Here is a 12,570-nt window from a genome sequence, read left to right as displayed (position 1 = left end):
AATATTACCAAAATCATCCAAACCAAGAAATGGTATGTGAATCGCCCAAAGGCATTTTGTATAGAAATCGAATTAGGGTAATTAGATTTACAAATTTTAGTAGTAAATCGAATTAGACTAAATAGATTTACTAGGTGAGCTTTAACTACACACAAATCGAAACAGATAATATCGATTCACACATTCATATGTTTCCAAGTAAATCTAACCAGCTTAATTCGATTTATATAGTATGGAGAACTTTATATAAATCTAGCTGTCCTGTCTCGATTTACATGCTATTGATTTATTAGGGTGATTTGTCCTACTAATAATAATAATAATAATAATAATAATAATAATAATAATAATAATAATATATTATTATTATTATTATTATTATTATTATTATTATTATTATTAGTTTTCTTCTCTGTTTTATTATTATTATTATTATTATTATTATTATTATTATTATTATTATTATTATTAGGATTAGTTTTTTTCTCTGTTTTCTTTTTTTCTCGTGAGTGAGAGTTAAAGGGTTGGGTGAGAGTGTGTGCAGCCGAGTGAAAGATGACTAGGGATGAGTGAAAAAAGAAGTTTAATGTAAAAATTTTTATAAAATTAGAGGTAGAATAGGAATTTTTTTTACGATATATGGTCATTTTAATCGAAATGTTTTAATTAATATGGAAGATAGATGATTTTATTGGGCGATTTTAATTTAAGTCATATAATTTAAACTGTCCATTTAAACACATAATTTGAAACGGTCAATTTAATATTAAAAATTTTGTAAGGTTATTTTTATATTCTATTATTTGAAATGTTCAAATTATATCATTCAAATTATATTAAAATTTTTAAATTTAAATTATATATCATTTAAGTTTTGTTTATCAAACTTTTTAAATTTTTTATAATTTTATTTTTTTGAGTACTAATAAATGATTTCTAAAAAAATAATGTGATGACAGTTTTAAATTACGTGATCGATCACTACAATTTAAATAGACAGTTTTAAATTACGCATTTAAATGGACAGTTTTAAATTATGTGACTTGAATTAAAACAGCCCATTAAAACTGCCTATCTCTTATGTTAACTGAAACCGTTACCATATTAATTTGAAACGTTTCCATATATAGAAATGAATAATGAATTATTATAAAATATTATTTATGATTATTTTAAAAGAGTACTATATTTAATAAAATTATTGTCTTTTAAATATTATTGTGTGATATTATTAGATTAATTTTATATTGTATAAATACCATGTTACCAATTAACCCCATCAAACTGGCTAATCTGATTCAGTTTTCAGAACATTGTATATCATAAAAATTAATTTTTATGTTTTTTAAATCATACATTTGAGATAAAAAAAATTTGTAAATAATACATTATTAATAAATAAAAATAAAAATAAAAAATTTATGAGTTATTTAATTTTTTTTAATGTATAGAATAATAAAATTTGAATTAATTTAAGTATAATATTAAAAACATTACGTTATTATTATAGATAACAATCAACATAAAAAAATTATAAATGTTTGTTTATTTGTTATTTTTTCAATTTTATTTAATTTGAAGCGGATATAAAAATTTAAATTTAAAGAATTTTTTTGCATAATTTTAATTGTTAAATTTTTTTTAATTTTATATTTAATATCTTACATCATCCTTAGTTTCATTATTCATTCAAATTTTTTAATTTTTATTTTCATTATATTTTTTTTATCATTCTCCGTACACATATCTATCATTATTTTTTTCACTAAGCATAAGAAAGATAGAAAAGAGTACTACATATACTCAGCAGAATAAGAAAAAAAACAACAAGAATAGAAGTTATGTGTAAAATAAAAAAAAAAAGTAACTGTAAGAAGAAGGAAAGAAAATTAACTGATAATTATATTTTTGACCAATTTTTAAGATGACAGTTATATTAATCAGAGACAATAATAATTATACATGTATAAAGAAAAATAAAAAAAAATAATAGTGTATAATATGATGAGATGATATAATAAAAATAAAAATTAATAATTTTAAAAAATAATAAAATCAAAGAAAATTAAATATGTTCAAGATAAGATTGAAAAAATATATTTTTTTAGCTATTAGAATTATGGATGGAGATAAAGAATAATTTGGATATAAATTTTTAAATGCGTTTCTAATTAAACAGGATTGAGAAAATAAATAAATTTAATAATATTTATAAATAACTAATCTTTATATAATATTAGTAAGTGTTTATATTGATTTTGTTACCCATAATAACAACAAAATATTTTTTTAATCTTGTTTTTTAATTTAATTTTATTTATTTTATACATTTTACATGTTAAATAATTTAAGGTATTTTATATTTTTTATAATTTATTTTTAATTATTAATATTAAATTTATAATTTTAAAAATAAAAATATAAAATTAATTTCTTAAACTCAATAGAAAAGTGGCTGAACAAGCACGTGAACCACTAGTTAAAGTAGTGACGAAATAAAGACTAACGTGTTTCCTCACAAATTAGTAGCAACTTGAAATAAGTGAGGAAAGTCTATCAGTTGTTAAGCGGTCGCTAATTCCTCACTAAATAAGCTTTTGATTAGTGACTCAATTGCGACGAGCCGACGAGTTACTTCTAACATTTTCTTGGTTAGCTTTGGATTTGTTATAACTCTGCGACGAATTTCCAACGAGATTAGCGAGTAATTTGCTACAAAATAGGTAGGATATAGCTTTTGCTTTGCGACAATATTGCCGTTGCCAAGTCGCTCGCTAAATTAAACTTGCGACAACTTAGCGACAAATGTATTTCGCTCGCTAATCAGCGACTTGAAATCAGCGAACGAAGTGTGTCGGTTGTTAAACGGTCGCAAATTTCTCACTACTTAGGTCCTAGACATTCAATATCTGTATTTCCCCTTTAGCGACTAATTAGCAAGGAACACTTCCCTAGCTGAATGATTTTCCGTTGCGACGGGTTAGCGACGACTGTTTTCTGTCGCTACCCTAATTTTGAATTTTTACAATATTATGCGACAAATTAGCGAGAAACTAGTTGCTCGCTAAAAATAAAAACTTTGGTGACAAATTAGCTAGGAATTTGTCCATCGCAAAATGCATTTCAAGTCTTTGTGACGGATTAGCTAGTAACATTGTCCTTCACTAATTAGCCTTTTCGCACAAAATTTATTTAGCGACGAACTAGTGTGTGAATTATTTCTCGCTAATTGTATATCAAACACTTGCGACGGAATAGTGACAATAATATGCCTCGCTATTTTTCTTTTATTCGATTGAACTTCTAAGTGACTAATTTGCTAGAACATTGTCACTCGCTAATTATTTTGTGACAAATTAGCGAGGAAATTTTTCTCGCTCTTTTTTTAGCTACGAAACTGAATTTGCGAGAAACAAACTTACTCATAAATCTCTCGCTAATCAGTCACTTTTCTCAAGTTCGGACATTTTGTGACCGCTCATTAATTTTGTCGTTAGTGCGTCACTATTTCCTCACAAGTTAGTGACGGATTAGTGATAAAAAATATTTCTCGCAAAAATTCGTCGCTAATTTATCAAATTCTTGTAGTGTACCCATAAAAGAGAGTTATGTATTACAAAAGTACCAAAACTTTAATTTTTTTGTTAATTTTTTAATAAAATATCCCAATTATCCCCACTCCCTTTCTCTCTCTGACTCACAATCATCTGAAGCAAACCTAATCCTAAACCAATAAACCCTTCTTCGAATCCAGTCATCATCCATTCAAACTCATCGTCGAATTCTTCTCCTCAGGTAGAGTGTGCCATTGCGAGCAACAGTAACAGAGATCTGTAGCACCAAGGTCCTCCCCAAGCTCCACCACCGCCAAACCTTATTCGAACTCCAACACAACTCTACAGCAACAACATTTCCTTTGTGTTAGAACATCACATCTCGAAACCCCTTAATCCCTATTTCAATGGGTCTCCTTGGCACCTTAACCCTCATCATCAACATCCTCAACCATCCCTCTTGCACTTGTGCGTACTAAATCACTTTCACCCATCTCAAACAACAAGAAAAAGAAGAACAAGAACAAGAAGAAATAAGGGGAGGGACCGACCATAGAGTCTGGGTTTGGAGCGGCCATGCCCAGCTTGGCCTAATCCACCCTGATGGATGTCCCGTACCCAAGAATCCTCGGTTAGAAGTCCCTACAGTGTCTCCTGATGGAGGGTTTGGGGCTTTGCAAGCTCAGAACAAGGTGTCTCAAGCTTTAAGAGAATTCGTCTTAAATGGTGATGACGATGATAATTATGATGATGACGATGACGATGACAACGACGATGTTGAGTGGAAGAATATGAGGGGTTCTTTTAGAGAGAGAGAGCGCGCAAGCTAGAGGTCACCGGCAATGGAGGGTTGAAGATAAAGAGATGGTGGAAATAGAGGATTGTGAAGGTTTGGAATTTAGAAAAGAAAAGATACGTGTGGAATTGAGGATGAAGATAAAGAGTGGGAGTAATTTGAAAATTTAATTAAAAAGTCAACAAAAAATTAGAATTTGAGTACTTTTGTCACACAAAACTCATCTTTTATTGGTACAACATTAGTCTCTTTATTTGATGGGTACTTTTGTAAGTATTCGTAAAGTTTATGAGCATAAATGATTATTTTTTCTTAAATTGTAAGATATGTACGTTAATAATGTGTTATATTTCCGTCACTTTTAGAATTTTTCACTCTTTTCTTTCACATCGTATTACTATAGATGTATATAATAAGGTCAATTATAGTGTAAAAATGTAAATTCATATAGAAAAAACAGATATTTATTTTAAACCATACAAATTATTATTTAATAATACTAGTGATGCTGTTGATGTTGATACACACGTGTAGCTGTTTTTAACCAAAAAAAAAACATAATCTGTACAAAATATATTTTTCCAGTAGTATTTTTCATATAATAAAAAGGTAAAAGATATTTTTTATTTAAAAATTTTAAGTTTTAATTTATTTTTATTTTATTCTCAATAATTTTTATTTGCATTCATTTTATCCTAATTTTTAAAATTTTCTGGTTAAAATAAATCACCAAATAAAAAATATATTTTATCTTAATAAAAATAACTAAATAAATGATTATGACCTCTTCCAAAGGAACACTAATAACGATGATAATGAGTATGATATAAGGAGTCAGCAATCACTACGATATACCCCCATCACCATAGACATAAAGGTGACAAATTAAAGACAACTAGCCCAAAAAAAAAAAAAAAAAGTAGGATATGCTTTATGTTCGTGTGGCTAAGTTGAGGTGAATTAATCAATTTAGATTATCAGTTGAGTAATTAACTCATTTTTTTGTTTAAAAATATATCAAAAATTTAATTTTTATTTTATATATATAATAATTTATTAGTCAACAGTAAATCTTTAAATAAATTTTAGATTTACAACAGACTAATTTTTAATCTGTTAAGTTATAAGATACTTTGGGGGAGAGAGAGAGAGCCACTAATTAAATTGAGCGGGGCACCACATATATATTGAAAAGCATTGGGACCATCTTGGAAAGAACACACATACATAACACTACTCGAATTAATTAATTTTATTATTGGTAAAGAATAATTTTAGTGGAAGTATTTTTGAGTAAATAAGACATCATATCATATAATGTATATCACATTCAAAAGATAGTGATCACGCACCAAACAGCATTTTCATCCTCTATGAGTCTATGGTCCATTATTTCTTCATCATAAAACCAAATCTTGAGCACTTATTTTTTCCAAAATAATTAATTAAAGTGCTATAGGTTTCATCTACTATAGATATTTAGTTTCTTAACATTCAAACGTTTAATTAGCTAAATTAACTCGTAAAAAGAATTGAAGAAATAACTTTTTTTTAACTCGTTGCCTAATTAATTAAATGTATATCACCATGACCTTTTTATACATATTTTGATATGTTCTATATATCAAGATATATTAAATTTTTGAGGCAAAAGATTTTCTTGAACTAAAAACTATACTAAAACGACCACCCTAATTAACTAAACGTTTTCTTCTCTATTTCATTAATCATAAACTGATTACTACGTTCATCATATACAATCACAAAGATTCTAGAACTCTATTGGAATATTTCTAATTCGTTAGCTATTGAACCAATTTTTTTTTATCATCATGAACATTATTAAATTTACATTATTGGATTATTTTGATGTACTGTGCACAAAGTTAATTTGATATATTATTTTGAGGGGTTATAATGGTGCAAATAAAGTAATGAACATAAATAGGACCCGATTCTTTTTTTCTCTCTTTTTTTTTAGGGGTTTGTTTTTCATTATATTTTTGGGAAGAAATTAAAATAGGCCCTATGGCCTGGTACAGAACAGAATGGACCTGGGTAGATATTCATATTTCTGATATCATCTAAATCTAATTGCCACGGTATTGGGCTAAGCAAAAACAGTTGGATTGTGTCACCTATTGAGCCGAACAAAAATTGTTTCTATCTATTATTGAGAAAAAAATTATTCCTGCCAAAAAAAAAAACGTTATCTTACTTTCCTCTTTTTCCAGCAGAATAAAATTATTCCACAACTAATTTGGGTTAGTTTAATAATTAACTCACTAATCTATTTAAACAAGTGTTAGAAATTCGAATCTCTCATTGTACATTCATGAATTCATTGGCCAATAATAAACCATTAAATAGAATTCAGATTTCTAATAGACTAAATATTTGCATCTCAAATTAGGAGATACCATTAAAAAATTTATTTCCTGACCCCAAAAAAAATGCTGAATAAAATTATTCCTACACCTCAATTTTTATATACCATATTTTTTTAACCCCTTTTTCCCTCACTTTTTCCCCTTAAAATTTCTTATTATTCTCTCCACAACATTTTCTACGTCATTGTTTTCAAAAGTTATCATATTATTCTTACAAGTTACTCCACTTTTTTTAAAGGTTAACACATCTTTCATATCAAATAAATTAATTTTTAACAAAAAAATTTGATATATTAGTTCATAATCATTTATAACATTATTAGATAAATTAGTTCTTAACAATAGACAAATTAATCTATTGTCTTTTAAAATTTTAAACAGTTTAATTTCTCAATTATATTATTTTTAAAAATATTATAGACTAACTTGTCCGGTTTTCTAAAATATTAGACATTAATTGTGTTCTTTTCATTCTATCAAAAATTAATTTGTTTAATATTTTAAAAAACTAAAGACCAATTTGCTAATTTTTTTTTATTACAAAGTAATTTGTCTTATCCAAAAATTATTAAGAACTAATTTAGTAAATCACTCTATCATCCACAAACAAAAGCTAATATAGCTAGTGTCCCCAGCTACTAGATTCAGAATGATATAAGTCTTACAAGTGGAATTAAGCATATATTGTTAATAAAAATGTTAGAGAAACAACAAAAATCAATTCAAATTAGTGTAAAGTTATTTTATTTTATATTTATTAATTATTTTTTAAATATATAATATTAGATATTATAAATATATAATTGTATATAATTTTAAATTAAATTAAATAACTTTAAATTATTATCTCCTTATTATATCGGATTTTTTATTTTAATAAATAAATTAAATATAATAATTACCAAAATAAATAATTTAAAAAATATTTACCAAAATAAATATCTTTCTTTTATCTTGTTTACAGTTTACGAGATAATTTTGCATGTATCTCGTTTACCGTATAAATGAGATATATGTAGGTTTTCAATTTTCGTTTATCTCGTCAGTGTAAATGAGATAAATGTTATCTCGTTTATACGGTAAACGAGATATATGCATTTATAAATAATTACATATCATTTTTTAAAGTAATAAAAAATATTAATGCTTTTAATTTGACCAAACTCTTAAAAATGGAATGTTTCAAATAATAAAAAAGATAAACTGTACATTTTAAATAATAGAGAAGATGGACTGTGTTAATAGGAGTTAATACTCAAATTGACCCCTGAAATTTGATCCCCGACTCAATTTAGCCCTCAAAGTTTCAATTGACTCTAATTGTACCCTGAAATTTTGTCCCGCGTATCAATTTGACCCTTCCGTCGTTATCCGTCACTGGAAAGCTGACCTGGCAATTTTGGTAGACACCTAGCACCCTAGCAGTTAGATGACGTGGCAAAATGTTTGAAGGCATCAATTTAACCCCTAAAAATTTCAAATAAAACCTAGAAGTCCCAATTTTCCCAAATCGCAAGAGTGTCTCTAAGAGGTGAGAAGAATGTTGGGAAGCAGCAGCCAAGGCTCAGGTAGCTCTAGTAGAGCTCGTTAGCATGGTGGCTGGGTGAAGAACGCACACCGTGACAGAGGTGGGAAGGTTCCGCATTAGTGCGGTTGTGGGTTGCGTCCTATTCTTCGGTGGTCTGGGACGGATTCCAATCCAGAAAGACCATTCTATGGATGCTTTAACTATAATGTGAGTTGGTTGAATTGTTGCAAGTTGATTGTGTGTCTTATTTCTCAAATGCTTCTTGGTTTTGTAGTTGTTCTTTCTCTCAATTTTTTTTTAGATTTTTGGTGTTGTAGACTACCGGTAAGAGATGGTGTGACTTTTTTAAATGAGCAGATGTTAAAGAAGAAGAAGCCATAGTTGGCAGAAATGAAAGTTCAGTTAGCGAAGACTATTGAAAAATATCTCTGGGATGGAAAGTTAGTGCAGTTGAAGCTGAAATTAGAATATTAAAAATGTGGAATATTATGTTGTCTGTGTTTGTTATTATTTTTGGAATTGTGATTATAGCTTGTGGATTAGGTAGGATGAAATATATGTAACTGTGATATCAGTTATGTGAATGAAGCATTGTTATGTATTTAATGACAAAATAGAAATAGAATTTTATGTTCTCTTGCTAATGATATATCCTATAAAAAATTCTTTAAAACTGAGATTATATAAAAGAGGAGGTATAACTTATGACCAAATAAGTATCAGAAGAGCATAGTTTGATCAAATTGGTCAAGCTGTTATGAGTCTGTATATGAAGACAAGATCAGGAGCTGGTTCTAATAACTATATATGTAGTATGCACTTCCATTAGTGAATAAATTTAAGTGTATAGTTCATTTGTGAAAACATTGAATACAAAATAATAACTTCGTCTCTCAATGATTATCTTCTTTGTTCCCATGAAAACAAAAATAGATAAGATATTATGACAAAAGAAAATCTAATAGAACCTTTTGTGGTTCTTGCACTTGACAGAGGACCCACAAATAAGTAATTCATAGTCATTAATTATTATCAATATCACAGCATTAGCAATAGCAGTATCTGTATCATACTTTAAATACCCTAGATAACATAGTTTCAAATATCCTAAACCAAAACAGATTACTCTACATAATATAGTAACAAAATATCAAAAGAGCATAGTTTGATCAAATGCTCTTTACAAAATATGTTCTACAAAACTTCCAGTCAACATTGCAAATCGTTTTCTATTTTGTTGTTGGTGGTTTGAAGCCCAGGGTGGGGACGAATGTCATAAACTCTGCCAAGCGTGCAGCTGTCCCAGAACTTGCTCCTTGCATTGGGTCCACATTGAAAGTTGTTTTCCTCTTAGATTGCAGCTTGTCAGGCCTTGTCACCTGTTGTGGAGGTGGAGGTGGGTTTGATGGAGGGACCTAGTGAAATTGTTAACAAAAATAGTGACCAATACAACCCAATAAAACCAATCAATATATTATCAAATAATATCAATCAATTAGATCTTCCCAACATTTACTCGTGTATTATAAACCAATACAAACCAGTCAACAGTTAATCAAATATTAGAAACCAATCACTACCTGTTCCTGATTTTCTGGCTGTGAGTAAGTGGATTGGGTGAGTACAATCTCTGAAGCATTTGCATCATCAACAGCTTGCCCTGGTGTTAATGGAGCATTTTCATTAATCTTAGCAGCTTGGGTGTTAGTAGTAGCAGCATTTGCTGGATCTGTAGTCTCTCCAGCCTTAGAACTTTTTTCTTTTGTAACAACAGTCGCTGCTGCATTAACAAGGGCACTAGCAAGGTCATCAGCTTTCCTATAAGTGCAACTCCTCTTTGTATGCCCTCTCGTACCACAGTAAGTACATGTGAATTCTTTGTATTTTCTCTTTAACTTGGTTTCAGTTTTTGACTTCTTAACACTAGATGGCTCTTCATCAGCATCCTTCCGCCTTTTTTGGGTTATTGGCCCTGGCTTTCGCTTCATTTTAGGTGCATGAGGCCTATTTTGTTCACTTCTCTCCCAAAGATCTTGTCCTGGTATTGGATTGAGAGAGTGCTTGTAGGTATCTCTATAGGCTTTCATGGTCAGCCAATGATGACAAAAATCCTCAGGATTTCGATTTATCTTGGAGATGGCTGCACATGCATGGACACACGGCATGCCTACAAAGACAGATGTTATGAAACAGTATCCAACAATCTATTTAAATAGAGACCAATCACCAAAGACAAAAAAAATAGTGAAACAAATAACAACACTTAAATGAATACAAACCAGTCACTATCTAATCTAAACTATGAATACAAACCAGTCACTATCTAAACTATGTCTAAACTATGTTTAATCAATTAAAAGTGTTTTAGCTACCATTAAAAAAAAGAAGAATTAAAACATGAATATTTTGTTAAAGGTATTTGGTTTAATTTCAATCTGTCTCATGCAATCCTTAATCATAAAACATGAAAGAATAAAGCAAGTAAAATCAACAATATTTGGATATAATTACATATATAATTGTTCCCAAGCCAAAACACTCATGGTGGTCATTGATGCAGACAGAGTTGGTAGGATTCAGAAATAGCTAAACACGAAGGATTATGCTTTTTACAAGGATAATTAATGGCAGAGTATTTCAGACACAAAAAAAAAACATCCATTTCATTTCCCATTTAAAGGGAATGTTAAAAGTGATCATAAGTGATTAATGGGAAGAAAAATTAGAACATTAAGAAGGAAAGTTAAAGATACGGTATAATCCCCATTTACTCAAACTTCTTCAAATATTTTACCAAAAGAACACATTCTTCCATTTAACAAATTGATATGCCAAGAGTTGAAGTCAACTAATGTTAATGAAGCACATACTAGGACAAACACAATATTCATGCAGAAAATTTAAGGGAAGGGTTCTTGAGAAATAAAATAGACTCCACTTTAATCATCAAGTCAATCCTTCCCTCGAAGATTCCAACTAGTAATCACACCCTTAAAGTTTATGTATAAAAGTAGGATTCTTTTATCAAAATTATATTCTTCTTATGATCATTAGATAATGCAGTACTCCCTTTGCACTATATCAGCACTCTTGTAAACAATAGTACAAGAAGGAATAAGGAAACACATGAAAGCAAAATTGTCATGTGTGTTCATTAGTTGAGGGACGGAAATTCAAGGCCCCCATTTTAATATATAAATGCACTGAAATTTTGAATATGATCATCTACGACACCTCCAAGCCATAGTACTAATGTAAATATCTAAGAAAAATCAAGTAGTTCAGTTCATGATTATCACTTAATTTCAGATGTATAATAAAATATTTATGGTGGTCATTGATGCAGACAATGTTCAACACAGAGAATACTTTATTTTTACAAGAAATTACCCAGTCAACAATTAAATAAAAATGGGATATGAAGGAGTAAAATTGTTATTTTAAAATGGAATATGAAGAATCAAAGACTGTTCAAACGGACAAAGAATTGAACGATTCAGTTGATCACAGCTACACACATGCAAAAAAATTAAACTCTAACATACAAAAACTCTATCATCATCAACAACCATAATCAACCACATTCTCCCAAAGTTTCACTGATGAAGTAGAGTGAAAAAATGAAAAACAACCCACAACCAACATTTTTTTAAGAAAAACAGAACACGGTAGTTGAGAGCAACGATTTTGTTACTAACCTGTTTTTCAAAAGATGACTCCCAAAAGATGACTCCCAAGTAATTAATCTTCACATACAATGGGGGTAGAAACAAGTAAGAAAAGCTTCAAAATTTCATTACTGCGACACCCATGGTGCTTCTCTGACGGAAAGGAAAACGAGGGGAAGAGGAGGAAGAGAAAGGGTCAATTGGGTTTCACCTTTGAAGTGGTTAATGTTTGGATTTTCATTTAACCCCTTTCTCATGTCAACGACGTTGTTTCTAAAGATTTCGGCCCCAACAGTAAAACGGCGTCATTTTGAGACTGCCAGGTGTCATTTAAAATTGTCAAGTCAGCTCTCCGGTGACGAAAAACGACGAAAGGGCCAAATTGAGGCGCGGGACAAAATTTCAGGGTACAATTAGAGTGAATTGAAATCTAAAGGGCTAAATTGAGTCGGGGTCAAATTTCAGGGGCCAATTTGAGTATTAACTCGTGTTAATAGTGGGCAGTTTAACGGTGTACTTATGAACGTGTTAACGTGCTTATTTTAAATGGACAGTCTATCTTTCCTATTATTTAAAATAGACGGTTTATCTTTCCTATTATTTAAAACAATTTCATTTTTAAGAGTTTGGTCAA

This window comes from Arachis ipaensis, chromosome B10 (assembly GCF_059453495.1).
Source record: "Arachis ipaensis isolate K30076 ecotype BB chromosome B10, ASM5945349v1, whole genome shotgun sequence".
Classification (NCBI taxonomy): Eukaryota; Viridiplantae; Streptophyta; class Magnoliopsida; order Fabales; family Fabaceae; genus Arachis; species Arachis ipaensis.
Note: the sequence above shows the minus strand (reverse complement) of the source record.